At 46.9% G+C, this 26679-nt stretch overlaps 1 pseudogene; it reads left to right on the top strand.

Moving 5' to 3' along the window:
- The window catches only part of LOC129327987 (zinc finger protein 91-like), a 54773-nt pseudogene extending 41337 nt beyond the window's left edge, over window positions 1–13436 (top strand).
- The last annotated feature ends 13243 nt before the right edge of the window (window positions 13437–26679 follow it).

Genomic DNA, 26679 nt, shown 5'->3' on the forward strand with positions numbered 1-26679 from the left:
GATGCCGCCGGGCCGCAGACCCAGCAGGACGGCTGTAGCCCAGCCGGAGCAGCGCAGCGAGCCGAGGCGGTGGTGGTGCGGGCCCCGGCGGCCGAGCTGGAAGCCGCCAAAGGCAGGGGCGAGGCTCCAACGAGGCCCGGGGCCAGACGAGGGGCGGGGGCGGGCCCAGGGGCTGGCGGGTGATAGGCTCGCTGGCCCGTCAGTCAAGCCGGGCAGTCCCCCAGGTGCAAGGGGGGAGCAGGGAGCGAGGGAAGAGATGGCCTCCAGGTGTCTGAAGGCCCAACACGGCCCACCTGGTGGAGGGTGGGGCCAGGTATTGTGGCCAGCACTGGCCCAGGTGATAGGGCTGGCAATTAGGGAGCGGGGCAGGGCTGCCCTAGAGTGGGAGGGGAGAAAAAGGGGTCTTTGGCCCTCTGGCCAGGGGAGGAGAGCTGCAGGGAGGCAGGTGCTGATGGAAGGACCTTCCCTGTGCCTAAGGGCTGTGTTCTGAGGCCTTGTCTACGGCCCAACAGCACCAAGGCATCTGAGGCCACTAACAGGCTGGCCCGGACCCCTCTGGCCAGCACATGGGCCGCCGGCACGGCCCTGGAGAAGATTCCACCCCCGCCGGACCCGCCGCCTCTGGAGGTGTTGGCCTCACTGAAACAGACCCGCTGGCCGCGGCACCCTCAAGCGACGGGGCCCGTCACAGTATGTAGTAACCAAGACCTTAAAATGAGCACAACGGTAACTGATAGGTAGCCAATAGGGTGACTGTAAGATGGGAGTGATGTTCATGCACCTGCTCGCTCCTGCTAACAGTCAAGCTGCAGCATTTTGCACCAATTGGAGCCTCCTAGTTAACTTAGATGGAAGACCAATGAATAGTGCATTACAATAGACAAGTTTTGATGTTACCGTGGCATGGATGCATGTGGCCAGGTCAGCCGTGTCGAGGTAAGAAACCATCTTCCAGGCTAGAGTGAGGTTGGAGTAAGCCTTTTTCTGCAGCTTCCTTAACTTGTTTTTCTAGTGGTAGTGCTGGATCCAGTGTAACCCCTAGGCCAGTGATGGCGAACCTTTTTGAGCCTGAGTGCCCAAACTGCACCCCAAAACCAACTTATTTCAAAGTGCCAACACTGCAATTAAACCTGAATACAGAGGTTTTAGTTTAAAAAAACAACAACTCATACAGTTGTCCGAACTAATTAACATCTCTCTCTTTCTCTTTCACTCACTCATGAGCCACGAACGAAAATAAAGCAAGTTAAATTAAAGCTGTTTGCCTTTCTTTACACCAGCAGTGTCTTGCAAGCACTCTCTCCCTCACTCACTTAGGAGTCACGAGTGGAAGTAAAGCAAGTAAAATGAAAGCTGTTTGCCCTCCTTTCGAAAGCCAGGCCCAGCAGCCCGGCTGCTGCCTCCGCTTCCTTCTGCTAAAAAGAGTGGCAGCAGGGAGGCAGCACTGAGGAAAATGAATCACGTGGGCAGGGACAAAACCCACGTGATCGCTTTTCAACACTAGAGGAACTCCGTTGCAGCACGTTCCCCCTCCAAATGAGCCCTGGACTTAGTGATCCGGTGGCATGGCTCGCGTGCCAGCTGTGGCATGTGTGCCATAGGTTCACCATCGCTGCCCTAGGCTCTTAACTCAGTCTGCAAGGGTCAGACGAACTCCATCGAAAGCAGGGAGTACAATGTCTTTCAAGATCTCTGCTTTCCCAACAAGCATCACTTCAGTCTTGTCTGGGTTCAATTTCAATTTGTTATTTTTCAGCCATTTCACTGTAGCAGGATACACACACACAAATTTATATACATACATACATACATACATACATACATACATACATACATACATACATACATACATACATACATACATACATACATACATACATACATACATACAGTCACACACACGTACATACAGTCACACACACATACATACATATAGTATATGTATGTATGTGTGTCTCCATCATAGTCTCCATCATAGTCCATCATAGTCACCTAATAATAGTGGGGGACTTCTTGGATTTATTGCTGACGTATAATATTCCAATGGGCATACTGGCTAACTTCACTTAGCATACTTACATATTATTCATGCTTGCATATTAATCAAATATCTTGACTGTTACAATAAGCACATATTTACACATGTAGAATCACAGTATATAGGTATCTGATTCTGGTTTTATGCCTACTTGTCCATGAACATATCTTACTCTCTCCTTTTCATGCAAGGGGTGGGGATGTGGATCGAGACCTCCCCCCCATAGAGACCCTACCTAAAATGTCTTTGGAATTTGTGATTTGGCCCCAAGGGGTGAATGCAGTCTCCCTGTTTGGATTCTGGCTGTTGGCAAGTTGTAACGACATTTACTCCGGGGTCAGCAATCGATTGGGGAGGGAGCTGTCAAAGCAAACCATTCTCAATTTTGCCATGGGAGAAACTCCCTCTACGGTACACAGAGAGGCTTATGGCTGGCAAGCAACTTTGGTTGTTTTGAGAATCACATCCCCCAAAAGAACTGATATTAGAGATGCCAGTAGACTGGAATATTTTTGGATACAATAAATAATTATCAATGTGTGAATGGACGGCCCAAACTTAATGGGCCAATGGAATTCTGCCAGCCCATTGATGTGTTTAAACCTTTGATCCAATAATGCCTCTTTATGTTAATTTTTGTTAATGAATCTGGGGAGGTATAAAACTTTATGTAACTGCTTTAGGGTTGAAGAAGGGCTACAGCGTCTATGGGATAATTTTGATCCTGATCCGAGCAATAAATCAAATGTTGTTTTTATTCTTCCTTGCTTTTACAACCAGTACATTTGTCTCCTTTATTAGACTTTATTCAGTGTGTATGTGTGTTCATTTCTTTTAATTGGGTCGAATACACAGACACACTTATAAGTGTACAACGTTACTACGGCTTTCAGGCAGCCATCTCGGATTTCTACTGCATCCTGGGGAAGGCAATGGCAAACCACCCTGTAAAAAGGCTGCCAAGAAAATGTGCTGCAACGTTCCCCCCTGGGTCAGTAATGACTCAGTGCTTGCACAGGTACTTGCCCCTTTCCCTTTAAGTCCCGAATGATCTGCCCCAGATTTCACAGCTGTGGGTGGGATTTTTTCCCCTGGGAAGGACAGGAAAGCTTAGATTGGAAGAAGGCATGTCTCTTCTTCCCTTTTGGGGGGAGATTGATGGATCCTGTTTTTCTTTTCCCCTGGAAGGATAGAGATTTGTGTATCTGCAGGGACAGTGAGTTTAAGATATTGGAAAGAGATCTTGGGCAAGAATGGGTGGAAGGGAGAGAGCAGGAGAGGCAGGGAGGAGCTGGGTGGATGGTGCCCTGGGCCTTCCACCAGAGCCAGAGCCAGAGTGGTGGAAGTCAGTTAAGACCCTTGCCTGCTCCAGGGGTGTTTGGAGAGGGAGAGATCCCTGCAAGGGACGTCCCCTGATTGGCCCTGCACCATTCCGTCATGCGGCATCAGACTTTTTAAAGAAATATTTTATTGCTATTAGTTGATGTGTTCCATTTTCATTAGTTCACTGGTCTGTGGAACTCCATCTTGTGTCCAGAAGCCCAGCAACAAAAAGACATGATGCCAGGGGAACTATTTTCCTCTTTCAGGGACCACCAATGTCCTTAATTGCAGAAGAAGAAATTCCTGCCATGCTGATAACACGTTCTGTGCATAAATGATGACGGTCTCCCAGCAGGCAACCCAAACAATGAATGTGGCCAGCACTGGAGACTTCTCCCTGTAGGCAACTGTTTTTATTACTTATTAACAAGGTTTCTACCCTGCCTTTCTATCCTCATAGGATCACCAAGGCAGCTAACAAAACAAAGCATAGAAGGAAAAATCGTACCCTTAAAACCAGCACACAAATACATAATTCAAACAATTTAATACTGGAGATTAAAATAAATACCAAGGATTTATTTTAATCTCCAGTATTAAATTGGAGATTAAAATAAATCCTTGGTATTTATTTTAATCTCCAAGGATGGGAGTCGGTTTCGTTTTCTCAGCCATGCCGGACGCTCCTCTCGGCTGGTCCGGGAGGAAACGACCGGGCACCCTGACCGGGCGGCTGATCTGCAAGGATTAGCCCCCAGGACTCCCAGGGAGGGAGCCAGGGTCCGGGACGCGGCGGGAAGAACTCCCCGAAATCAATGCGGGGAGGGAATTGCCCGTTTGTCCCTATGGAGGCCGGCAGATGTGCGCGGCGCCTCGAGTGCCGCCGGGCAACGAGAAACGGCAAGTAAAAGAAACAGGCGGAAGCCTGTAAACAAGCGAATCCCTTCTGTTCTACAAGCGTTTGTGAAGGAGAGGTTGATCTGAAGAAGACTCGCTCTTCCCCTTCGTTGAGTTCCAGAATTTTGTTGGCGTCCCCCCCCCCCAAATGGCAGCAAAGAGGCAAAGTCCCGCTCTCGGTAAGTCAATCTCGGCCACCTTGCAGAAAGGGGAGTCGCTCGAAGAATTGGTGCGCAGGGCGGTGGTGGAAGCTATAAAACCCTTTGTTGACAAGCTGAACGAAACTGATCAAAGGGTGGGCTTAATTGAAAGCGAGGTGAAAACCATTAAGGCAGCAGCGGGGGGGGGGCAGAAAAGTCTGCTCTGGAAAGTGCGTCACTTGTGAAGGCTACAAAAAAGGAGTTGAAGTTGGTGGAGAACCAACTGATCGGGCTACAAGTGGAACGAACGCAGACAATTTTGCGTCTCCAAAACGTGAAAGAGGAGGAAAATGAGGATCTGTGGGATTTGGTCTCGGAACTACTGGCGACACCCGCGAGGACGACTAAAGAAGAGGTTAAAAGCGCCATTTTGGAGGTCCGTCGGGCTTCTTCAAAATATGCAACAAAGCGACAGTTGCCTCGTGAGATCATTATTGACTTTTCAACTAAAAAGATTCGGGACACCATCCTATATAACTCATACAATGCGGATTTGGACTTTATGGGTTTGAAAGTCAAGATTTTGAAGGACGTTCCATTTCTAGTCCGGAAACGGCGTTTTAAATATAAAAAGTTTGCAGCTCTTCTGAGGGACCATGGAATAAAGTACAAATGGTTATTCCCGGAAGGAATATGGTTCAGATATAAAGATCAGGCCTATAAGATATTATCAGAAGATCAACTAAAGGATTTTGAGAATAAAAACCCAGAATTCTGCTGCACCAAGAACGAAGAAAAGGAGGAGCCGGAGGGGGGGGGGGAAGAGGAGAGCATTGCAACAGCAGTTGCACAGAGAGAATTGCGTCCGGGACCCAGAAGGGGGAGGAAAGTTTAATCAGAATTTGAAATGTTTATTCTCTGTATGATTAACCACTCCATCATTATTCTATGGAGCTATTTTTGTATTATGACAGTATGAAGGGAAACATTGAAGTGTAGTGTTTAGTGTTTGTAGTTCATTCCCCCCCCTTTTTCTTTTTCCACTCCCCTTTGTCCCTTCCCTCTTCCCTTTCCTTGTGATAGTCTGGTGTAGTGTTTTGTAGTTATGAAAAATAAAAACATTTATAAAAAAAAAATAAATACCAAGGATAAAAACAACCAATAAAACACTGGAGAGGGAGGAAAGATCACTAAAGGTATGCCAACGGAGGGAAGAAAATGGCGACAGAAGGGGAGAGGTGACCCTCCAGGGAGAGAGAAATCCAGAATCTCCGTCACTTCTGAGTCACACAGTCACTGTGGAGGAGGACCTCTCCGGGGTGGCCACCTGCCCGGTCTTGGACGGTGGGGGCACCGGAAGCAGGGCCTCAGAAGGTGACTGCAGTGGTTGGGAGGGTCCGTAAGGGAGTAAGTGGTCCTTCAGGTATCTTGGTCCCAAACCTAAGAGGGCTTTGAAGGTCAACACCAGCCTGGAAACAAACTGGGAGGCAAGGTCGATGGGCCAGGATCGGAGTGATATGTTCTGTGCGACCCACTCCGGTTCACATCCTGGCCACATTCTGCACCAATGGAAGATTCCAGACACTTCCGCATAAAGCACATTACCGTAACCTAACCTAGACAGAATCATAGTATCATAGGGTTGGAAGGCACCTCTGGGGTCATCTAGTCCAACCCCCTGCACAATGCAGGAAATTCACAATTCCCTCCTCTCTCTACACCCCCGGGATGTAACCAGGAGGTCTGCCACAGCAGGACCAAGCAGAAGTGTGAAAAAGGGCTGAGTGTCACCTGCATATTGGGGACAACCAAGCCCCCATCCAGATGTCCCCATCCAGGGGTTTCTGTAGGACCAGAACCCCCATAGAACGGTGCCTCCCAATCCCGAGCTGGGTCGGCAGTCCAGAGAGATGCCATAATTACTAATATTGGAAGCCCCAGAGAGGTCCGGGAGAACCCACGGAGCTGCACTCCCCCTGTCCATCTCTGGGCGCACGTCATCCACGAGGGCCACCGAGGCAGGTTCTGTCAGATCCAAGATGAATGGTGGGTTTCAATAACTTTTCTGCCATTTGTGATCCACCTCAGGCAGACTCACCGGAGAGGCAGAATAGAAAATTTCCAAATCATTAAATGAAGAAGAGACTCAATTCAGCTGAGTTGCCAGGTCCAGGTTGGAAAATTCCTGGAGATTTGGGGGGTGGGGCCTGGAGAGGGTGGGGTTTAGGGAGGGAAGGGGTCTCAGAAATGGTATAATGCCATAGAGCCCCGCCCCCCTCCACAGCAGCCATTTTCTCCAGGGGAACTGATCTCTGTCACCTGGAGATCAGTTGTAATTCCGGGAGATCTCCAGCCCCCACCTGGAGGCTGGCAGCCCCAGCAGAGGCCCACCGGCCGAAGCCTTCCTTGGGCAAGAACCTCAGCAGAGCTCCTCGGGATCAGAGCAAAGGTCCGTTTTGCCCATTGCCCTCTTTCTGCAGTGCCCAAGCAGAGGCCGCAAGCAGGACAGGGAGGCAAGAGCAGAGCCTCCGCGGCTGCTCCCTCGTCGGGGGTACAGTGCTTCAGGCCAAGGAGGCTCCATTTCTCCCCCAAGGTGAGGGATCGACCTCTGCCCCGTGAGCGCGCCAGGCCCCCTTTTAAAGATCTTACTACTGGCTCACAGCCTGCCGACCCACCATTGCAGGGGCAAGAGAGCCCCAAGGGGCTGGCCCGGCAGAAGCGGACGCGCTCCGCCCGGGAGGGGTCCCCGAAGGCACCCCATGGCCGCCTCCTTTCTCTCCGGGCCCCCCCATCACTCCCCCCCAAGGGCAGAGCGGAGCCCCCTCCCCCCCTTCCGAAGAACGGGCACGCGCCTTTGCCCAAAAGAGCAGCCGGAAAGGGGGGGGCTGCAGCCGGGCGGGGCTGGGGGGGAGCCGGTCGACCACGGGGTTAAAGCGAGAGAGTCCCGACTCCTAGACGTGCAGACGGGGGGAGGGGGGCTTGTGAGGTCATTTCCGGCTTTGCCCCCTCCCTCCAGAGGCAGGTGGCCCCTTTGGCATTCCCAGGGCAGCCTCTGCTCCGCCCCAGGCGCGCTGGGTGAGTCACAAACGCGTTGGGGGCGGGGGGGGAGGAGAAGGGGAACAGCCCCCCCCTTTGCCCCAAGGATAGGCGGGCTGCACAGCGGGTCCTTTGGGGGTCCTCCCCCCCCCCCGCCTCCCCACCATCCTGCAGTTTCCTCCTCGGTACAAAGCCCGGAGGACCCGGAGCAGAATTCAGCCCGGGGGGGATCGGGGGGGTGCCAAACTCGATTCCTACCTTGAGGACGGGAAAGTTTGGGTTTCCGCCCCCCCACCCGCGCTGCATCCACGCCCCCCCCCCCCCGCTTCCCTGGCGGCCGTTTCCTTGTATGCAAAATCCCGAGGGGATTTTTTAAAAAATATTAGCAATGGACTGTTCTTATAACGATGTAACTATCAGGTTCTGAGAATTCCGTTTGCATTTTTAAAAAGCGCATCTCTGGCCCCTTTCATCGCAGTCTTTCCTTGTTATTTTCACCAGAGGGGGAGTTGGGGTGGCGATTTACTTGTTAAAACAAGCAAAGCTGAGAAAGAATTTGCTCCAGATCCTGGTATAACGCTAAACCAATCTAGTTATGCCACTCCAGTCCCCAGCTTTTAAAGCAAGGAGGTGGGCATGAAAGGGTTAGGGGGCGGAGGACATTAATGGAAGATGGGGCAGGGGAGATACAGGAACCCTGCCCTGTGGAAGCCCCATGGCCACTGCCTTGTCTGGGCTCTTCCAGCAGCAGCAAAGCTTGTCCCCCTTGCGGAAAACCCCTTAGATACCCCCCACTCCCCCTGCCTCCCTCCACTTTGAGATCCTAGCCAGACTCCTGTAACGTTTTGACTGCTTTTCTCATCCTCTGGGCATGTGTGAAGGGGGCTTCTCCCTCCAGGCTGCCATAGATTATCAAACACGGGGGCAGGGTGTTTTTAAAGTCAGCAGGCAAGAGAAACAGCCCCTGCCTGGCACAGGGACAAAACCAGAGTCTCAGATTTGGTCCTCACAGCCAGGAGGAAGGGCTGGCAGAGGCCTGAGGTGGTGGAGGGCAATTTCAGACACTTCCTCCCGCTTTCTCCGCACATACATTCAAGATGGCTTCTCTTCAGACCGCGCAAGGAAGAACCCATTTTGGGAGGCTTCCCTCTGCTAAACTCTTCCTGTCACAGAGAGGCTCAATGACAGGCAAAAACAAAGGGCAGAAACATTTCATGGGCAGGGCTGGTTTTCTCCGCGTGGGCAGATTTCAGTTCCTAGCTGGCTTCTTCCACCTGCAGTCTCACATCCCGTCACTTCCGGGCCCCTCATTCCCAGCACCTCCTTCTAAATATGTGGGGCAGGCCGGAGGGTCTCGTGTTCCCTCAGAGGAGAGGAGGGACCAGAGTGGCTTCCAGGGCCAGGGACCCCTCAGCACTCGGGAAACGATTGGGTGAAGCTTGGGTGGAAACATGGCCGGAAGGAGAAGGGGGTGAACGGATAAGAAAGGTGGGCCCTTCCCCTGGAAAGAAAGGCTAGATGGGGAGATACCAGGCCAAAGACTCTGTATCCAAGATCCTGAATTGCACCTCACAGCAAATCCTGAGAGAGCTCTGCTGAAGGGCAAAGAAATTTATGTGCACAAAAAAGGTTGCCCTCCATCTTTCTTTCTCTCCCTCCCAGGTGGCCAAAGAAAGCCCCCCTCAGCTGTTTCTCCGCTGTCTCCTCCGTGTGGTGAAGGGAAAAGACCAGCCATGCAGCCAGCTCAGGTAAGGGCGGGGAGGGGGGGCGGTTCACGCCATGTGTCGTCCTAAATTTCCCTTCGCAAGGGATTTGCTCCTCTTCTTGGATATCTCTGGCTGCTTCCCCACAAGGCTTATAGCCCACCTGTAAAATGAGGGGCCCTGAGATGTCCCCCAGGGAGACTGCAGGCCTTCATATGTCCCCAAGAGACTTCCCCCTGCTCCGCTCCTCCTAATACCAGCTGGGTGAAGGCAGACAATGGGCATTACCACCTGCTCTGCTCCTAATATCAGCTGGGTGAAGGTGGGGGGTGGGCATTGCCACCTGCTCCCCTCCTGCTCCCAGCCTGGGCTTCCCGCCATGGCACGTTTTCTGGAGGGACCTGGTGCCTTGCCTGGGCTTCCCTCCGTGGCAGCGCCCTCTGGTGTTGCACCAGGGTATGAAGTGAGTCGTCTTGAATATGCTTACTCAATTATATAGTAAGAAGATTCCTATTTTTAAACTGTTCTCCTCCACTTAACCCTTCCAACAACAGTCTTGTGAGGTACGTTGGGCTGAAAGACTTGGATAGGACCAACACACCTGGGCAAGCTTATATGGCACTGAAGGAATTCGAACTCAGTCCTCCCAGGTCCTAGTCCTTCACTCTAACCACTACGTCACACCAGCCTTTTGGATTTTCTTTCTCATGGACCACCTTTCCAGCAATATAATGAAACTCTCTTCTCCTTCATCCAGGGCCGGGTGTCCTTCGAAGAGGTGGCTGTGCATTTCTCCAAGGGGGAGTGGAGCCTGCTGAGCCCAGCGCAGAGAGCTCTCTACAAGGAGGTCATGCTGGAGAATTTTGGGCCTCTCTGGGTGAGGGTCCCTTTCCCCTGGGCTGCCTCCTTCTCACTGTGAGGAGGGACTGTAAGCAACTCCTGACTGAGGGAGGACGTGGTCAGGCTGTTTGCTCTGGGCTCAGTGGCTGATCTCTGCCACTCTCTGTGATCCTCCCCCAGATGTGGGAGGGGTTGTAGAGAAGGAGCCCCCCCCCCATCTGGCATCTCTGTGCCTGGACCACAAGAGAGGGCATCAGAAGAGGTGCCAAGGGGGCTGGATATAGAGAGGGTGGGAGTGTCTAAGCAGGGTATTTCCCCCCCAGCTGGGCCTTGCCTTACCCTGGCTGAGTTTCGTCTGTGGAGGAACTTGGCTGGCACAGAACTGCCAATGCCAGATATGGCTCCGTACCACCCTTCCCCTACTCCTTGTCTGTTGTGTATTTCTGGAGGGGCCGGCATCCCGGCATGGAATTGCCCAGTTTATGAACACACAGAAGAGTCAAAGTTTTGTCTTTTTCTCTCACAAAAGGGCCTGAGGTTGCCAAACCTGACCTCATTTCCAGGCTGGAAGGAGAAGAAGAACCGTTTCTCCTGATGTCTGATGAAGGGGAGGGATTGGCAGGTATCCATTTTAACTTGTTGCGGGATTGTCTGTTCCTTTTGCTTCCTTCCGAGGGATTTCTGTGGCCTTTTTCTCTTTGAGCTTCTTCACGCAAGAGCTTGGCTGGGTTGGGGATGGTGAAAATGGTGCTTGTAGACCCTGGACGCCTGAAAGCAGGCCTCTTCCCCCTCCCCGGTCGGATCACTCGTGCCAGGTGCTGCCCACTCGCAGAGGCAGTGGCTTCCTGGCAGGCCTTGATCCTGGGATGCCGGGTCTGCCAAGCAAGCAAACAAAGGAATTCAAGACCACGTAACGACAACCACTTCAATTGTAAACATTCATATAATCAATACAGTAATGACAAATTGCCAATATACGGGCTAGTAAAACAACTAGTTAATCGTCTACAGCCATATAGCTTCCAATCATAAGTCCATAAGCAGGATGATTCAATCTGATACAATTCAATACATCAGTGTGAATGGCCAGGGAAGCTATATGGCTGTGGACGATTAACTAGTTGTTTTACTAGCACTGAGCACTTTATGCGTCTTGCAACGAAGACTGTATAAATGTATTGATACAACATTGAATTATGATGGATATTGAATATTGTAGGAACTGCACATATATTGGCAATTTGTCATTACTGTATTGATTATATGAATGTTTACAACTGAAGTGGTTGTCGTTAGGTGGCCTTGAATTTTTAATCTTAAAAAATAAACCATGCAATTGACACACACCAAAAAGTTCTTACAGCTGAACAACATAAGATGACAACACCTGAGCATAGAGAAAGTGAAGAAGGTAAAAAAGCACCTCTCTTCAGACCCTCAGCTCTGTCCCTGTCTTAAAAGGTGCCCTTGTTCTCCTCAGAAAAACCCCAAACGACTGCCTATCTAAATTTACCCAGGCAGGAAAAGAAAAACTTAAAATGACTGAGTCGCTTTGAGAAGTGTGTGTGGGGGAATCTCTCTTGTGTATTCTCTTTTCTTGTCTTGGGCTACACTTATTACCATAGAAGTGGCTTCTCTGCCAGCTTGTCCAGCTCGGTACTTTGAAGAAATAAAGAAAGAGGAGGAGAACCAGGTACAGACTGTGTTCTTAACCTCCATGCAAACACAATAATCACAAAGCAAAGGAGGAAACTCTGATAAAGATGGGTTGTAAATCTTCCTATCCTCACACAAGGTTTCTCTATCTTTATGCAGGAGGCATGTGGAGGTCAGCGAATGAAACATCTGAGCATCCAGTGAGGGATAAAGGGGATACATATTCAGATGAGAAAGGGAAGGTTGAAAATTCTGATACCCTAAGGAAGGAGGAGAGAAAATGTTCATCTAAAGGAAGGACTAGTTCTGGTCTTTTACAAGGCGAAAATGCTCATGAAATTCCTCTACTTGAAAAAATGTACATAGAAGACAATAGAAATGAGGGCACAGGAAGTGGGGGGAAATTTTCTGAAAAATCAAACATGAGCATGCACTGGAAAACGCATGACACAAAGAAAAAATACAAATGCATGGAGTGTGGAAAAAGCTTCAGTCACAGTGGAAACCTTAATTCCCATCAAAGAATCCACACAGGGGAAAAACCATATAAATGCCAGGAATGCGGAAAAAGCTTCAATCACAGTGGCGGACTTAATTCCCATCGAAGAATGCACACAGGGGAAAAACCTTATAAATGCCAGGACTGCGGGAAAAGCTTCAGTCAGAGTGGAAACCTTAATTCCCATCGAAGAATGCACACAGGTGAAAAACCTTATAAATGCCTGGACTGCGGGAAAAGCTTCATTCAGAGTGGACACTTTAATTCCCATCGAAGAACGCACACAGGTGAAAAACCTTATAAGTGCCAGGACTGCGGAAAAAGCTTCAGTCGCAGACAAAGGCTTAATTCCCATCAAAGAATGCACACAAGGGAAAAACCTTATGAATGCCTGGAGTGTGGAAAAAGGAGTGGAAGCCTTAATTCCCATCGAAGAATGCACACAGGGGAAAAACCTTATAAATGCCAGGACTGCGGGAAAAGATTCAGTTACAATGGGAGCCTTAATTCCCATCGAAGAATGCACACAGGAGAAAAACCTTATAAATGCCAGGACTGCGGGAAAAGATTCAGTTACAATGGGAGCCTTAATTCCCATCGAAGAATGCACACAGGAGAAAAACCTTATAAATGCCAGGACTGTGGGAAAAGCTTCAGTCGCAGACATGTCCTTAATTCTCATCGAAGAATTCGCACAGGGGAAAAACCTTACAAATGCCAGGACTGTGGAAAAACCTTCAGTCAGAGTTATGTCCTTAATTCTCATCAAAGACTGCACACAGGGGAAAAACCTTATAAATGCCTGGAGTGTGGGAAAAGCTTCAGCCGCAGTGGAGATCTTAATTCCCATCAAAGAATACACACAGGGGAAAAACCTTATAAATGCCTGGAGTGTGGGAAAAGCTTCAGCCACACTGGTAGTCTTAGTTCCCATCGAAGAAGGCACACAGGAGAAAAACCTTATAAATGTCTGGACTGTGGGAAAAGTTTCAGTCGCAGTCATGTCCTTAATTATCACCAAAGACTGCACACAAGGGAAAAACCTTATAAATGCCTGGAGTGTGGGAAAAGTTTCAGAAAGAGGGAAAATCTTAATAGGCATCAAAGAATTCACACAGAATTCAACCTTATAAATGCCTGGAGTGTGGGAAGAGCTTCAGTCGCAGTGGAGATCTTAATTCCCATCAAAGAATACACACACGGGAAAAACCTTATAAATGCCTAGTGTGTGGGAAAAGCTTCAGAAAGAGTGGAAATCGTAATTCCCATCAAAGAATACACACAGGGGAAAAACCTTATAAATGCCTGGAGTGTGGAAAAAGCTTCAGTCACAGAGGAGTCCTTAATTCCCATCATAGATTGCACACAGGGGAAAAACCTTATAAATGCCAGGACTGTGGAAAAACCTTCAGTACAAGTGGAAGCCTTAATTCCCATCATAGATTGCACACAGGGGAAAAACCTTATAAATGCCAGGACTGTGGAAAAAGCTTCAGTCACAGAGGAGTCCTTAATTCTCATCAAAGACTGCACACAGGGGAAAAACCTTATAAATGCCAGGACTGTGGAAAAACCTTCAGTACAAGTGGAAGCCTTCATTTCCATCGAAGAATGCACACAGGGGAAAAACCTTATAAATGCCAGGACTGTGGAAAAACCTTCAGTATAAGTGGAAACCTTCATTCCCATCAAAGAATACACACAGGGGAAAAACCTTATAAATGCCTGGAGTGTGGGAAAAGTTTCCGAACAAGCGGACAACTTAATTCCCATCTAAGAATTCACACAGGGGAAAAACCTTATAAATGTCTGGAGTGTCGGAAAAGTTTCAGAAACAGGGAACATCTTAATAGGCATCAAAGAATTCACACAGGGGAATAACCTTACAAATGCCAGGACTGTGGAAAAACCTTCAGTCGCAGTCATGTCCTTAATTCTCATCAAAGAATTCACACAGGGGAAAAACCTTATAAATGCCAGGGCTGTGGAAAAAACCTTCACTACAAGGGTACTGTAACCACAGCTTAGAAAGCCTCGTATCTGTGTAGTCAGAACTATGTGCTGTCTCTTTAACGATTGGTACTCATGGGAATTGTAGTCCCCCCTCCAATATAGAAGTTTATTGTAGGCTTCCTGTGAAGGTGTTAAAGTTTTATGGTCCTCTTCCCCCCCTTTGTTTCGGACCCTTTCCCTCAAGGATGCAACAGTTATAATGAATTTACCGCTTGTCTACAACAAATCTGGACCAATAAAGATGTATCTTGCTTCTGAATGAACCATGTGTAGTTCACTGGCTCCAACTGTAAGTAAGGATTCCTTTATGATCTGGGTTGAGGAAGGCAGCGCGTTAAAGCTATCTGGAAGCCAGCATCTTTCCCAGAAACGGGGAACATCTTAATAGCCATCAAAGAATTGACACAGGGGAATAACCTTACAAATGCCAGGACTGTGGAAAAACCTTCAGTCGCAGTCATGTCCTTAATTCTCATCAAAGAATTCACACAGGGGAAAAACCTTATATATGCCTGTAGTGTGGGAAAAGTTTCAGAAACAGGGGACATCTTTTTTTTTTTGAAAAATTTTTATTGGGTTAGACTCCATTATTTCCACATTTACATTCAATTTTCCCCAATTTTTTCATCTCTAACCCCCTCCCTTTCCCCCCCCTTTTTGTTGACTTCCAACAGCTTTCCAACCCTTTGTCCCCTTTCCCTTACTTTTATTAGCTTCCTCTATCTAAAACAAATATATATTCTCCATTATTCTAAGCAGTACATCCTTAACTATTTTTAACATTATATGCCCAAACTGTAAGCCTTTGTTTCCATCTTAGATAAACAATTTATCCCAATTTTTCAATTTCAGGTATTTCTATATATCATAAACCATATAGATCATACATTCGTTTATATCAAACAATTTGACTTATTCTCTATATATATTACTCATTCTATCTTTTTATAATAATTCTATATATCTCTCCTCACGTAGTCAATCAATTTGACCCATCTATATCTTCAGACATTCAGTTTGGTACAAAACTTGTCAGAAAAAAAAGAAAATATTGTTAGTTAATCGCTCCTTATATTTAGTCCTTATAATTAATTATTTTCTCTATGTTCTGTTTGTTAACCTATATATATCTGTATATATGTCAATCTATTAATCTGACTGCTTATTAATTCACATTTATCTCTTCTCCCCCCGGTAAAGTCTCCCCCCTCTACTTCAATACTTCAGTAGTTCTCAAACTGCCACAGTTTTCCTCCCACCTCCCATTTCTTCTCCAAGTATTGTTTCAGCTTCTCCCAGTCTGTGTTGAACTGCCCTGAGTCCAGATCTCTCAATTTTCTTGTCATCTTGTCCATTTCAGCCATATACAGCAATTTGTAAGTCCAATCTTCAATAGTTGGCACTTCTTGTACTTTCCATTTTTGCGCATACAAAAGTCTAGCTGCTGCTGTCATATAAAATATCAACGTCCTGTGTTGGGCTGGAATTCCCTCCATTCCCAAGTTCAGTAGCAGGAGTTCTGGGTTCTTATTAATTTGAAATTGTAAAATTTCACTCATTTCTCTTATTATTTCCCCCCAGTACTGCCTGGCTACCTCACACGACCACCACATATGATAGAGGGAGCCCTCATGCTTCTTACATTTCCAGCATTTATTAGAAGTATTCAAATTCCCTAGCGCAATCTTCTTTGGTGTCATGTACCAACGATAGATCATTTTATAAATGTTCTCTTTGATATTAATACATGTCGTTGTCTTCATTGTAGTTTCCCACAAGTATTCCCATGCCTCCATTGTTATTTCTTTATTAAAGTTTATAGCCCATTTCACCATTTGTGTTTTAACTATCTCATCCTCGGTATACCACTTCAACAGTACTTGGTATACCTTGGATATTCTTTTCTTATCTTCTTTAAGAAGGGTCTGCTCTAGTTCCGAATTCTCTATTCGTATACCTCCCTTTACAGAGTCCGAATTATATAAGTCTCTGATCTGTCTATACTGGAACCAATCGTAGTTAGGTGATAGTTCCTCTTGTGTCTTTATTCTAAGTTTGGATGCTTCAGTTTTAGTTATTTCTTTATACGTTAAACATTGTTGTTCATTATCAACAGCTCTCGGGTCTATCACCTCATATGGAACCACCCACAAAGGGGTTCCTTCTTGTAGATAAATTCTGTACTTCTTCCAGATTATGTATAGACTTCTCCGAACAAAGTGATGCAGGAACATCGAGTTGACCTTTACTTTGTCATGCCATAAATATGCGTGCCATCCAAATATTTTTTTATATCCCTCTAGGGCTAATAGTTTCTTGTTCTTTAATGTCATCCATTCTTTCAACCAAATTAGGCAGATTGCATCATGATAAAGTCTCAGATTGGGCAGTTGCATTCCGCCTCTTTCCTTTGCATCTTGTAAAACTTTCACTTTCACTCGAGGCTTCTTGCCTGCCCAAACAAAATCTGATATTTTCCTCTGCCATTTTTCAAATTGTTTGGAGTCTCTGATGATTGGTATTGTCTGTAGCAAAAACATTACTCTTGGTAACACATTCATCTTAACTGCTGCAATCCTGCCCAACCATGACAAATTCAATCTATTCCATTTAATCAAGTCTCTCTCTATCTGAGTCCATAGTTTTTCATAATTGTTTTTGAATAGATCTATGTTCTTTGCAGTTAATTCGACTCCCAAATATTTCACTTTACTTGTTACTTCACAATCCGTTGTTTCCATTAACAATTGTTGTTTCTGCTTAGTCATATTTTTGCATAATATCTTTGACTTCTTTTTGTTAATGAAGAAACCTGCCAAGTCTCCAAACTCCTTGATCTTATCTATCACTCTTGGCATGTTCTCCAATGGGTCCTCTACAATTAACATTATGTCATCCGCAAATGCTCTGACCTTGTATGAATAGTCCTTTATTTTTATTCCACGAATTTCATCATCTTGACGTATTTGTATCATCAGAATCTCCAATACTAAAATGAACAACAATGGAGATAACGGGCAACCTTGTCTTGTTCCTTTACTTATCGTCAATTTCTTGGTCAATTCATCATTCACCACAATTGCTGCAGTCTGGTCTCTATAAATTTCCTTAATTGCTCTGATGAATCTTTCTCCCAATTGTAGCTTTTCCATAGTGGCAAACATAAAGTCCCAGTTTAAATTGTCAAACGCTTTTTCAGCGTCAACAAAGAAGAAACCAACCTCTTTGTCACAACGCTTGTCATAATATTCAATAGCATTGATCACTGTCCTTAAGTTGTCTCTTATTTGTCTGTCTGGCAAAAAGCCTGCTTGTTCCTCCTCTATGACTTCCGAGAGCCACCCCTTCAATCTCTCCTCCAATATCTTCGCAAAAATTTTATAGTCATTGTTGAGTAGCGATATAGGTCTATAATTTTTCACATTAGTCAGGTCTTGGCCCTCTTTTGGGATCGATATATTCGCTTCACTCCAAGTTTCTGGAATCCTTTGATCCCTTAAAACCCCATTCATCACCTCTTTTAGGAATGGTGCCAGTTCATTAGCCATTGTCTTATAGAATTTAGCCGTAAGTCCATCTGGCCCTGGCGCCTTTCCTAGATTTGCAGATTGTATTGCCTTACTTATTTCCTCGTCAGTTACTTCACTATTCAACTTATTTCTCCAAGCTTCCGAGATTTCTGGAAGTTTGGTTTTCTCCAAATATGACGCTATTGATTCTTTGTTTACTTCTTTTTTATTATACAGCTTAGCGTAAAATTTATAAAAGGCTCTACTAATGGTAGCCTGCTCCAAATACGTTTTGTTATCTTCGCAAATTTTATTTATTATCTTCTTTTCCCTTTTCTTCTTCAATTGCCATGCCAGGTACTTCCCAGGTTTATTAGCACCCTCAAACGCTTTTTGATTCAGTCTTTTGAGATTCCACTCCAATTCTTTATTGCTCATTGCTGTTAGCTGTTCTTGAAGTATTTTAATTTCCTGATATACCTTCTTTTTCCCTGGTCTCTTTTTTAGCTGTATTTCTTTGGCTTTTATTTTCTCCTCAATCTCTTGTCTTTTCACCTCTTTCTTCTTTCTTGCTCTGCCATTTAAGTCCATTAGTATGCCCCTTACAACCGCCTTGTAAGCATCCCAAACTTTATTGGTTGGTACTTCTTTATTCACGTTGTATTGTATAAAAAACTTTGTCTCTCTTCTCAGTATTTCCATATTCTCTTGTAACAAGTCCTCATTTATTCTCCATGCTTTCCTTTTTCTCTTTTTTCCAAATTTCCACATAATTGGGTTGTGATCTGAGCCTACCATAGGCATTATTTCTACCTCCTTAGTCCATAATGCTAAGTCTTTTGAGGCCCAGATCATATCAATTCTTGATAATGTAGAATGCCTTGCAGAATAAAAAGTAAACTGTCTGCTTTTAGGATATTCTCTCCTCCATACATCTTCAAGAGTCTCTTGTTGAATCAACTCAAAAAAAAGCTTTGGTAATAGTCCTCTTTTCTTTTGTGCCGTTGTAGTCTTTTTGTCTAGTTCCAAGTCTGTCACTCCATTGAAGTCTCCAGCAAGAATTATCTGGTCGTATGCAAGATCGTCTAAATGCTTCCTTAAATCCTCAAAGAAGCTTTCTTTTGCACCGTTAGGTGCATAAAGTCCGACTACCAACACTCTCTTTAAATTCCAAATACATTCCACTGCTACAAATCTAGCTTCCACATCTCTCATAACAAATTTTGGCTGTAGCTCCTCTTTTATGTACAACACCACTCCTCTTTTTTTCTTGTTGGAGGCCGCTACAAATTCTTTGCCCAATTTTCCAGATTTTAAATATTTTACATCCTGTTTTCTGATATGGGTCTCCTGCAAATAAACAATGTCACATTTTTGTTTTAGTAGCCAGTGAAAAGTATTTTTCCTCTTATTCGGTGAGTTTAGTCCATTTACATTCCAAGATAATACTTTACACTCCATACTCATAATCTTGTTGGTAAGTCTTTTTCATTGTCCTTAATAAATCGCTCCATCTCTCGCTCAGATCTGATGCGTTTTTTGGCCCCTCCAAACTCAAAGGACACTCCTTCCGGTAACTCCCATCTGTACCTGATTTTCATGTCCTTCAAAATCTGAATTAGCACTTTATATTTTTTCCGGTCCAGTAACACTGATCTGGGCAGTTCCTTCATTATAATAATCGTCTTGCCATCAATCTCCAATGGATCTTGAAACTGTTTTGTCACAATCCTCTCTTTCATATTTCGTGTTGTAAACTGCACAATCACATCTCTTGGTAGTTTCCTCTGGGTTGCTATTCTCGAATTCACACGGTATGCCACATCTAGGATAGCCACAACTTCCTCCTCCTCCTTCCCCAGGTACTCAGCCAACACCTCAGTCATCTGTTCTTGCGCTGACTTTCCTTCCACTTCTGGCAAGCCACGAAAACGTAGCTGCTTCTCCATATGTTTAGTTTCTGCAACTGACATTCTCCCCTTCACCAATCTCATCTCTGTTTGTTGCGTGTCTGCTAAATTCTCCATCGCGTCTTCTACTGTTTTAACTCTCTGCTGCGTTCCTTGTAATTCACTTCGTATTGTTTCCATACCTTTTTTCACTTCTGACAGCTCCGATTTTACTGTCTGTGTAACCTCTTTAACCTCTTTTATCAGCTCCAATTTCGTGTCCTTAAGTTCTTTAATCATATCTAAAAGTTTTTTGTCCAGGTTTTTATCCAGGTTTTCTATTGCCGATTGCCACTCTTTTTTTGACATCGTGGGGCTTGCTTTAGCTCGCTCCCACGAATCCGCTCTCTTCCTTAACTCCGTGGCGTAAAATTTAACGTTTTTCTATTTTAAATGTCCCGGTCTTCTTATAGAAATTAAATTTTAAAGAGTCCAAAATGTCGGGCGTCTTTTCTCTATGGTTTCTCTATGATTTTGTAATCCAAGATGGCCTACTTCCTCTTCCGCTGAAGCCGCGACCCTTCCCCTTTCAAAAATGGCGATTCCCTACTTCCTGCCCTCCAGCAAGGGCCGCTTCTCTCCAGCCACTCTATTGTTATTACGCACTTCCTGTCTCCCGTCTTCCCACAGCAGATCTCGCGATGGTGTCTTTTTCTCACAGCTCCAAAGCCACAGGTATTCAAAACAATAGTCCCATTTCTTTAATAACTTCTTTAAACTTAGTCTCTTTTTAAATTCGATTCCTGCCGAGTCTTCCCCTCCTTTTCACTAGTCTGTTGCAGTTTAAAAATCTACTTTTTTTCCTCTCTGTTTTTATCAATCTGTCCCGTCTCAGAAGATAATGATCTTTACCTTCTCTTCACTTTTCTCGGGTTGTAATCGCTGTTTCGATTTTAAGTTCTCCTCTCAGCTTCTTCCCCCAATCGATGCTTGGGTATGTAGGTCTTATGCCAGCCGAATTGGCCCCAAAACTGCCGCAGAGATTATAGCCGACCCGTCGCAAGGTGGGACCTCAAGGATCGGGGGGAGACTCGTTGTGTAAAGCCCCCCCTCGTCCGAGATCTAGCTCACCCTAGGGTCTTGAGCGTTCTTTGCCTGCTCCCCGCCTGAGAGCAGTCGGCCGCGGGCTATTTTCACCTCGCCGGCCGGTTAAAACGGCAGTCCGGTCAGCTCCGCAAGTGGAGCTGCGTTAGACCTCCATGGATCCCAAACAGGAAGTCAGAAACAGGGGACATCTTAATAGCCATCAAAGAATTCACACAGGGGAAAAACCTTATAAATGCCAGGACTGCGGGAAAAGCTTCAGTCAGAGTGGAAGCCTTAATTCCCATCGAAGAATGCACACAGGAGAGAAGCCATATTAATGCCTGGAGTGTAGAAAAAGTTTCAGACTGAGTGGAGTCCTTACTTCTTACCAGTGCTACTACTAGAACAAGAAGTTTAAGGCAGCTGCAAAAAATGACTTTTACAACCTCACTGTAGCCTGCTAGGTGGCTTCTTACCTCAGCGTGGGCGACCTGGCCACCTGGATCCATGCTATGGTCACATCCAGACTTGACTATTGTAATGCATTCTACATAGGTCTCCCATTCATTTGAACTAGGAAACTCCAGTTGGTGTAAAACACTGCGGCACGACTGCTATCAGGAGCATGAACATGATATTGTCGAAGGCTTTCACGGCCGGAGAACGATGGTTGTTGTGGATTTTCCGGGCTCTATGGCCGTGGTCTTGGCATTGTAGTTTTATTTGACTATCTTTAGGATTAAGTTTTTAGAGTATAAGTTTGCCTGTATCCTTTAGTGTAAGTGTTAAGTGATATTCTGACTTAGAATATGGGTGTTTTATTGTATTCTAGTTTAGGAGCATAGAAGTTAAGTTGTAAGCTGTAGTTCTGAGTGTGTCCCGTTTGTAGAAACCTGCTTTGTGTTCTTAATTGCTTCAATAAACTCTATTTCTTTTAGCAGTATATGGTGTAAGTGTTAAGTACCCTTAAGGGAAAGAGAAGGAGGCTTCCCCTAAAACTGGTTGAGTGGCTAGGAAAACCACGGAAGGAACCGAACAAAGCACCACAGCTAACTCGCTGGCCCAGGAAAGGGAGGGGAGGACTTGACCACAAGGGGGGCTCTGGAGGCTGGCACTTGGGGTCCCCTGGCAGCAGTTCCCCTCTCCCTACAAAAAAATCCCACCACACCTGTGAGCAGCCCAGAGAGAACATTGGCAAGGAATGTGCACTTACTTATGTGATTTTGTTAAGAATGTGTTCTGAATGTCTGTTTTTAAGATGGAGTGATTAAGCAGTGTGCTAAGAAAGCAAGGTATATACAATGCTAGGTAGTATAACTGAGTTTTCTTTGGGGTTATCTTAACTAGCACTGTTCTGAATTGCCTCAAAATGTGCTTGTACTCACTTATAGGATATGAATTTGAAATGAGAAGAAGGAGATTGCTACTACTCTGAACTCTGTACATTGCTCAGAAATCGAGTGCACAGCAACTGTTTTGTATACTGCCCTGGTTCAGATTTCAACCACACATATACCAAAAGAAGGCATCTGCGATGCCACAATTTAGTAAATTTCAGTACTAAGTCACCCTTACGAATAAAGCAGAATCAAGACTCTTGTAAATGAATGTTCAGGAAAACTTTAAAAAATGTTCCCCTACAGGCTTTTCTGTGTTGCCTTTCTTAGTGTCAGATTTGTGACCGTTAGTCTGCCCTGTACACATGGTATGTATATTTATAGATCTTAAAGGTGACTGTCCTAAAAGTGAATTTCAAAAACAGGCCACAGCAGATCGCTGAGATACCCACTCTAACCACTGGCCAACTTCCACCTTTTCCTAGGTTTGGTCCAGCCCAGGGGCGTTGTTAGGGAGGTCCCCATGGGTGCCCAGGTCCCCCTAAATTTGTGGGGAGACCCTCCCTAAATCCCCCATAGCCCCATCTCCATAGATGGTAGCAACGGAAGCCCCTCCCTGTGATGTCATTGGTTCCTCCCTATGATGTTACTGCCCCCCTTCTTTTAAGGACCAGATAGACAATGGCTCTGGCCCAACCCCAGCCCCCCCTCCAGGAAATTGGAAAGTCTACGCCCCTGTCTTCAGGAGTATACTGCTTCAGGCCAAGGAAGTTCCATTTATCCACCAAGGCGTGTGACAGACCTCTGCTCCATGAACATATCTGGCCCCCTTTTAAAGATGTCTTACTTCAGCCTCACAGCCTGTGGACCCATCATTGCAGGGGGCAAGAAAGCCCAACGGGGCTGGCTCGTCAGAAGCGGACTCGCTAAGTCCGGGAAGGATCCCCAAAGGCAATCCTTTGCCGCCTTCTTTCTCTCTGTGCCTCCAGGCTCCCCCCCTCCCCATGACTCCCACACCAGATTCCTCCACAGAGCAGAGTGGAGCCCCTTCTCCCCCTCCCCAGGAACGAGGCACGAGAGTCCCGCTGTGCCTTTGCCTGAGAGGGGAACTACAAGTGGCAAAAGGCGCAGGTTGGACACTTGTCAGCTTCCCTCAAGTTTTGGTGGGAAATGTAGGCAGCTTGGCGGAATGTTGGACGAGTGACAGCTGAAAAGTCCATTGGACAGCAGTCAGAGAGCCAAGCTGCAAGACCAGGACGCCTCCATTTCCCATCAAAACTTGAGGGAAGCTGGCAAGTGTCCAACCTGCGCCTTTTGTCACTTGTAGTTCTGCTCTAAGAGAAGCCAGAGGAATGCGGGGGGGGTGCCCCCTCCTGGGCCCCCCAGTCCCGCGTCTCCAGGAGCGCAGAGCCGGGCAAGGCTGGGGGCTGAGCATTTGTTTGTCGGTCAACCACCGGGTTAAAGCGGGAGAGTCCCGACTCCTAGACATGAAGATGGGTTGGGTGGGGCTGGTGAGGTCACTTCGGGCTTTGTCCCCTCCCTCCAGAGGAAGGGGGCCTTCCTCATTCCCGGGGCAGCCTCTGCTCCGCCTCAGGCGCGCTGGGTGAGTTAGAACGGCGTGGAGGGATATGGGGGGGGAGAAGGGGAACAGCCCCCCCCTTCACCCCAAGGAGAGGCGGGCCAGACAGCGGATCCTTTGGGCTTGCTCTCCCCCCGCACCACCATCCTGCAATTTCCTCCTTGCTGCAAAGCCCGAAGGCACCGGAGCAGAATTCAGCCCGGGTGGGGGGATTGGGGGGCACTGGCCAGTGGCTAATGGAAGACCTGATCCGTCTCCCTGCCTTGCCAAACTCGGTTTCTATCTTGAGGACGGGAAAGTTTGGATCCCCCCCACCCGCCTCCGTGGCGGCCGTTTCCTTGCCTGCAAAAGCCGGAGGGGATTTTTTAAAAAACAGCAATGGACTGTTCTTATAACAATGTAACTGTCCGGTTCTGAGAATTCCCAGTTTGCATTTTTAAAAAGCGCATCTCTGGCCCCTTTCATGGCAGAGATATGTCTTTCCTTGTTATTTCTCAACAGCCAGGTGGGGCCGGAGATTTACTTGTTAAAACAAGCAAAGCTGAGAAAGAATTTGCTCCAGATCCTGGTATAACGCTAAGCCAATCTAGTTATGCAAGATCAATCCCCAGCTTTTAAAACAAGCGAGGCGGGCATAGAAGGGTTAGGGGGCGGAGGACACTAATGGAAGATGTGGCAGAGGAGATACAGGAACCCTGCCCTGTGGAAGCCCCATGGCCACTGCCTTGTCTTGCCTCTTCCAGCAGCAGCAAAGCTTGTCCCCCTTGCGGAAAACCCCTTAGATGCCCCAGAGAGAGCTCTGCTGCAGGGCAAAGAAATCTGAGTGCAGCAAAAAGCGTTGCCCTCCATCTTTCTTTCTCACCCTGCCAGGTAGCCAAAGAAAGCCCCCCTTGGCTATTTCTCCGCTGCCTCCTCAGTGTGGTGAAGGGAAAAGACCAGCCATGCAGCCAGCTCAGGTAAGGGGGGTGAGGGGTTCACACCATGTGTTGTCCTAAATTTCCCTTCGCAAGGGATTTGCTCCTCTTCATGGTCATCTCTGGCTGCTTCCGCACAAGGCTTACAGCCACCTGCAAAATGAGGGGCCCTGAGATGTCCCCAAGGGAGACTGCTGACCTTAAGAAGTCCTCAAGAGACTTCCCCCTGCTCTGCTCCTCCTAAGACCAGCTGGGTGAAGGTGGGGGGTGGGGCATTGCCACCTGCTCTGCTCCTAATATCATCTGGGTGAAGGTGGGGGGTGGGCATTGCCACCTGCTCCCCTCCTGCTCCCAGCCTGGGCTTCCCGCCATGGCACATTTTCTGGAGGGACCTGGTGCCTTGCCTGGGCTTCCCTCCATGGCAGCGCCCTCTGGTGCTGCACCAGGGTATGAAGTCAGTCACCTTGAATACCCTTACTCAATTATATAGTAAGAAGATTCCTATCCTACTATATAATTGATTAAGCGTGTTTCAGACAACTCACTTTATACCCTGGTGCACCACCAGGGGGCACTGCCACAGAGAGAAGCCCAGGCAAGGCACCATGGAAGGCCAGGTCGGGATTGGGAGGGAAACAGGTGGCAATACCAACCCTCCGCTTTTACCCAGCTGGTATTAGTAGCGGAACAGGTGGCAATACTCTCACCCCACCATAACTGAGATAATATTAGGAGTGGAGCAGGTGGCAATGCCCACCCCCACCGTAACCCAGCTGGTATTAGGAGAGGAGGAGGTGGCAATGCCCATCCAATGCCTTAACCCAGCTGGTATTAGAAGTGGAGCAGGTGGAAATGCCCGCCCCCTGTCTTCATCCAGCTGGTATGAGGAGCAGAACTGGCAGCAACACCCACCCCCCACTTTAACCCAGCTACTATTAGGAGCAGAGCAGGTGGCAATGCTCACCCCTGCCTTAACCCACCTGGTATTTGGAGCAGAGCAGGAGGCAATGCCCTTACAATGCCTTATCCCAGCTGGTAGTAGGAGCAGAGCGGGTGGTAATGCCCACCCCCATCTTCACCCAGCTGGTATTAGAAGCAGAGCAGGTGGCAATGCCCACCCCCTTTCAGCCAGTTGGGATCAGGAGCAGAGCAGGTGGCAATGCCCGCCCCTGCCTTAACCCAGCTGGTATTAGAAGCAGAGCAGGTGGCAATGCCTGCCCCTGCCTTACCTGGCTGGTATTAGGAGCAGGGCAGGGGGCAATGTCAGCTCCCCTTCAGCCATTTGGGACAAGGAGCAGAGCAGGTGGCAATGTCCGCCCCCCACCTTCAACTAGGTGGTATTAGGAGCAGAGCAGGTAGAAATGCCCACCCACCACCTTAACCTAGCTGGTATTAGGAGCAGCCAAAAAAGACAAACGTCCCCGTCTGGAAAAGTAAACAATTCAACCACTATTTTTATCAGGTGTAAAAACACCAAGTCAAGATGCTGTGATATTTAAACACAAAATGTGCCTGTATTTGTCATGCAATGGAACTGTAAGTATAGATACAACTCTCCTCCGATTACAGATTAACCAGTCCATAAACACAAAACATCATAATGGATCCTGGTGTAGTTTCCTTTGTGGTGGAAATTACTCAGATGGTGGTCCCCACAACTGCGGGATGAAAACAAACCTTGAGGATGATCTCCCTCTTCCAATTACAAATTACTCAGTCTATAAACACAACCCCCCCATATATTAGTCCTGGTGTGGTTTCTTTTATGGTGGAAATTGCTAGACTGATGATCCTCACAGAAGTGGGCTGAAAACAAATGGTGATAATCTCCCGTCAGGATTTCGGATGCCTTCCTATTTCACTGCCCTCTTGTTCACGGGAATTGCTTCTCTGTAATGAATATCAAAAGCATAATATCCCCTATCTACCACCTTTATAGAACATGATACTCAGTATGTGATCACTCACTCAATTCCAGCTGACCATTTTCACGACCGCATCTCATGCTTGGTCAAAAGCTGGGGCGGGAATGCTCTATAAGCCGAGGATTTAACATAAATCGTGAGATAACATCTTAAAGCTACATATTCTCATTTACACAGCTCCAATGACTTACACAGGTACAATTCCCAAATTATTAACAGCTATAGCTTAAAATGATGTTACTATACAAACCCTGAATAGTCAATGAGCATATTCAGACCAAAAGGTCCTAAGCAG

Source organism: Eublepharis macularius, chromosome 4 (genome assembly GCF_028583425.1).
Source record: "Eublepharis macularius isolate TG4126 chromosome 4, MPM_Emac_v1.0, whole genome shotgun sequence".
NCBI lineage: Eukaryota > Metazoa > Chordata > Lepidosauria > Squamata > Eublepharidae > Eublepharis > Eublepharis macularius.